This window comes from Berghia stephanieae, chromosome 2 (assembly GCF_034508935.2).
Source record: "Berghia stephanieae isolate SIO BIC M18660-M18661 chromosome 2, UCSD_Bste_1.3, whole genome shotgun sequence".
NCBI classification, from domain to species: Eukaryota; Metazoa; Mollusca; class Gastropoda; order Nudibranchia; family Aeolidiidae; genus Berghia; species Berghia stephanieae.
Genome location: NC_088361.1, coordinates 79,174,178 through 79,179,218, shown reverse-complemented (window position 1 = coordinate 79,179,218; position 5,041 = coordinate 79,174,178).

Below are 5,041 nucleotides of genomic sequence, written 5' to 3'. Positions count from 1 at the left end.
ATGTATAATGTCGTAACAAATGTGACGATTTTGCTGTAGGTGGTAAGGAGAGGGTTAAATAGTACTTTTCACCGTTGTCCTCAATTCCTCTATTCATTCTTTCCAAAAGAAATAATATCTGTAAACGAATTCGGAAAGACTAAGGAAAAGGACAATCAGTAATGAAGATCACCATACAGACTAATACGCTCATTATAGATATTCATTTCTCAGTCTTCAATAGACTGGAGACGCTCTTCACTGTAAGAACATCCTTGCATTATTAATCAGTTAACTATCGTACTCTGAAAAAAAAAACATGTATTTAAACATTTGGACAGAAATATCGTCCTTCAAATATCGATCAGCTATGTGGTTTGTGGCATGACGCTCGCTTTCGGTCCAAGGTTCGAGCCTCGCTCGGCGCATAGTTGATTCCTTGGAGAAGGTTCTTTACTCACATTCTCACACCGTACTCAGGTGTAAAATGAGTACCTGGCCGTTAACATCGTTGTCTGGTCGAAAAAATCGTAATATCGCCTAACAGGCGTCTTGTCCCGTCCTACATGTTAAGTGTTGCTGTTGGCCAGCTTTGTAAAGCGCTTTGGACACGTTTAGTGGATATTGCTCTATATAAAAACTAGTTAATACCCTCATTTTGAAAACAACAACAAAAACTTGCAAACCTGGGACTTCGCAAAGTTTTCTGGCCAAATTTGTAAATATATGGTTTATTTTTCAGACCACGCAGTTAACTGGTAAATCATTAATGCTCCTCTTTCTACCAATTTACTCCTCTATAAAGAATCTTAATTGCCATAATAATATGATGAATACGAAATGTAACCCCCATAAAATGGACCACTTCCTATTCCAACCCAGATTATTAACTTTACAACTATGGGCCGTGGAAATTTGACCCCAAGTCCGTTCGTTCCTAAAGTTTGTTCCACAGGCGGTTGGCATTGTTCGGAAGTATCACGGGGATGTTTTAAACAAACAAGATCAGCCCTTCTCAACTCCTGTCAGGGCGTGTTTTACACAAAAGTTGTTGGGCTGTCAAAACAAGAAGGAGGAGTTGACTGCATTTCTATAGGTACCACAAATACTACTTAACTTATAGTAAGTACTGGCTATAATTTCACGATGAGGGTTAGACTTTCTTTCTGCTTCCTCCGCGCTCTTCTTAACACTCCTCTCACAAGACAGGTACAATAATATGGAATAATAATATATCGTTGTCAATCTGTACATGTTCACATTATAATATACCACCGTCCTGATGATAATAATTCTATCTCGAAAGTTCGTTATTCTTTTGTTGTCAATTTATCTATTTTAATTTCCTTATTATTCTATTACATCCGAAGGCATATATAGTTGAATTTTGGAGGCTTTGCAGAAGACAGACAGTTGCACAAGTTTCTAGTCTAGTTGATTACTCCAAGCTCCAAATTAGAAAGAGGACGTACTTATCGGTTGCTGCAAATGTGAGTAGAAAGAATACACTCAAAATATCAGCCATTGTGAAGAACTTTTCAAAGATTACGGGAGTTACCTAAAAAATTGCTTAGATGAGTCAGTTTAGATGAAAAGAATAATTAGTTAAGTAGAGGTGAAGACAACACAAAACAATCACTGTTTCCGCTCTTGAATTGGCCTTCTTCGGGGACAAACAAGACACACACAAAACGAGACCATAACTTGCTTAAATCTGCAATGGAGAAAGAAAAGATACGGTCTATCAAGTGAATCGTTGGAGGGCGGCTTTTTATGAAAATAACGATTTTGTTAATCTTGGCTTTCTCGGGAAAGTCAAGCTTCCATGTCTTCAGCTCCAGAGGATTGAAATCACCCCCCCCCCCCTCCTCAACCCCCTTCACAGGCCCTTCCCCCGAAAAAGAGGCATCGAATCAATCGATTGATTTTTGTGAATAATTGTCGCGCTTATTTTGTAACATTTTGAAAGAATCTGTACGACGTTGTGGCCTTTTGGTATGACAGTCGTTTTCAAACTCGTCGGTCTCTGGTTCGAGTACCGATGTGAGTGGAGCAGAGGTGAGTTCTTGAAAAGGTTCTTTTTTTTTTTACATTATTTCACGGTACACAGGTGAAACAGCAACGTTACCGTTGAAAACAAATAAAAAAGCTCTTTACTGGCGTCATGTCTTGTCCTTAAGTTTTGCTGTTGGCTTGGGGCCTATTGTAAATAGCTTTGAGCGCATTTAGTAGATATTGCTCTATACAAAAATTTAATACCTTTTTAAAGCATCGCTCTTTGTCACAAGGTCTTGTTGAGATAAAGGGGTGAATAACGTCTGATAGACCAGCGTCTTTTTCATAGGGAGATTAATTTGCCTACATTTCCCATCAAAGGGATTCTGTTGTTTTTTTTCGAAGGAATCTTCAAATGGAAAGTTCTTTATCGTTATATCACCCTTTCTACTTTATTTAAAAAATGAGTTTTTATACAGTGCAATATCCACTAAACGTGCTCAAAGCGCTTAACAACTTGTAATATGCTATTGTTATATCATTTCTTAATCTTTGTTCCCCCAGATGGACCCCTAAACCTATGCTTAATGACAGCCTACTACTTCGTCCTTCTCTGATATTCCGTTCCTTCTTTTTAAGTTGCATTTTGGCATGCCAACATCTTCTCTCTCCATAGCCACCATCTTGGCAAACAACGCCCGCTATTGCCACTCACAAAGCTGTCAACACTGGCTGGGTTAATTGATGGGAACTTCAACAAAAGGAGCAGCAAAAAGATGTTTGCACGCAAAATTGTTTCATCTCTCAGTCCGGGAATCGAGAAGTGTTTTGGGTTAACGGTGTCAGAGGGACAAAAAAAAAACAAAACAAAGAAACACAAAGTGACAAGAAAGAGAAAAAGAAATTACGATACAGACTCTGTTTTATAAATATGGAGTAAACCAAAACAAAAGGAAAAGACGGATGGTTACTTAGCTACCGTTCGGTACCTTAACAATAGCGCTGATCTTTATTACTGTTTCATGTCGTATTGTAGGTACTGACCTGACAAATTGTATTCATTAACATATACATTATGAAAACTGCTCACCTCATTCAAAATGCCAGGCATACGACTGATATGAATCACTTCGTTCCTGGAGAGAATGGACAGCATAACAAAGAAAACGCTTTCGAAAATGAAAGAGTTGGGAGCTGACGCCGGTAGCCAGATATTAGTCTGAAATGATAGAGTGTTAGAAAAATCAAAACGAAAAATTGTTCCCTGAATATTGGTTGTTAGCCATTGTATAATACCTAGATCAATTTATTCAGTAATTTGTGAACCGCATAAGTTGGACACAATTAATAATGTTTCGGTTCACTTACTGACTGGATTTATACGAACTATGAGTAAACTTTTATTAGATGTTTATTTAACTTAAAAGTATAAAAATCACATATCTAAATCGTAGAATTCCTCAATCTGAAATTATATTATCCTTTCTTGAATTCTCATCAGCTATAAAATTTATGAAAACTTTATCTTATGTAAATTATTAAAATATGTTTAGATATATATCTTAAATAATAAATTATTTACCATTTTATGACATATTATAAATTATATCTTTTAATGAGCCTTCGGGTCGTTGAGGTGACCGAATCCTAATAAATCGATAAAAACGGCTCATTCGATGCTTTTCGTATTGTTGAAAACACCCAACGATTCCATTATAGGAGAAAAATCATAGATTGATATAAGCAACTGGGATCAATTCCGAGGTAGTCCGCGGTTACCTTGCCATACTGATAAATTATGTGCACCACAACTGAGTTTTATTGAGTCGTCCCAGCACATAATTAGTGCACTATTTCTACGTCTTGCGTGAGCCTGTCGTGAGTACAAAGGTGCATATTTGATTTACATCCAACTATATCAACGTTACGGGCTCATGATGATTAATATGAACATTATCATAGTTATTATTCATATCCCGACAGTTACGGTTGCACTCGGGTCCATTTTTTATCTTCCGTATCAGTGGGACATTATTGATATGAAGTGAGTAGAAAAGTGCCAGAAGACAATAGAGAATAAAAATTTTTTTTTCGCGGCGGTGGTGGGGTTTGAACCTGCGACCTTATTGGTACGACAACTCCGCCTGGCAGGTGAGAGCGTGGCTCTACCGTGTGAGCTATCCACGAACACAAAAATATTCGTTTCAAACCCAAAGTCATTTCTAGATCCCTCTCTCACCCACTTCTTGAGATCGCCGATTCGTTCGCCACCATCGCGAAATAATTTTGACCAGCAGTTAAGCTTAACAGCCAATATTCTCATCACAAACATATAACATAGAAACGATTGAGACATTGAGTATGCTCCGGTGTATGGGGTGAATTTTTAATTCAGAAAAGTGAGTGGAGCAGGCACTTATGTTGGTAACAACAAGATATGAAGTGAGTAGAAAAGTGCCAGAAGACAATAGAGAATAAAAATTTTTTTCGCGGCGGTGGTGGGGTTTGAACCTGCGACCTTATTGGTACGACAACTCCGCCTGGCAGGTGAGAGCGTGGCTCTACCGTGTGAGCTATCCACGAACACAAAAATATTCGTTTCAAACCCAAAGTCATTTCTAGATCCCTCTCTCACCCACTTCTTGAGATCGCCGATTCGTTCGCCACCATCGCGAAATAATTTTGACCAGCAGTTAAGCTTAACAGCCAATATTCTCATCACAAACATATAACATAGAAACGATTGAGACATTGAGTATGCTCCGGTGTATGGGGTGAATTTTTAATTCAGAAAAGTGAGTGGAGCAGGCACTTATGTTGGTAACAACAAGATATGAAGTGAGTAGAAAAGTGCCAGAAGACAATAGAGAATAAAAATTTTTTTATTAAAATTTTATTTTTTAAAAAAAAATTTATTCTCTATTGTCTTCTGGCACTTTTCTACTCACTTCATATCTTGTTGTTACCAACATAAGTGCCTGCTCCACTCACTTTTCTGAATTAAAAATTCACCCCATACACCGGAGCATACTCAATGTCTCAATCGTTTCTATGTTATATGTTTGTG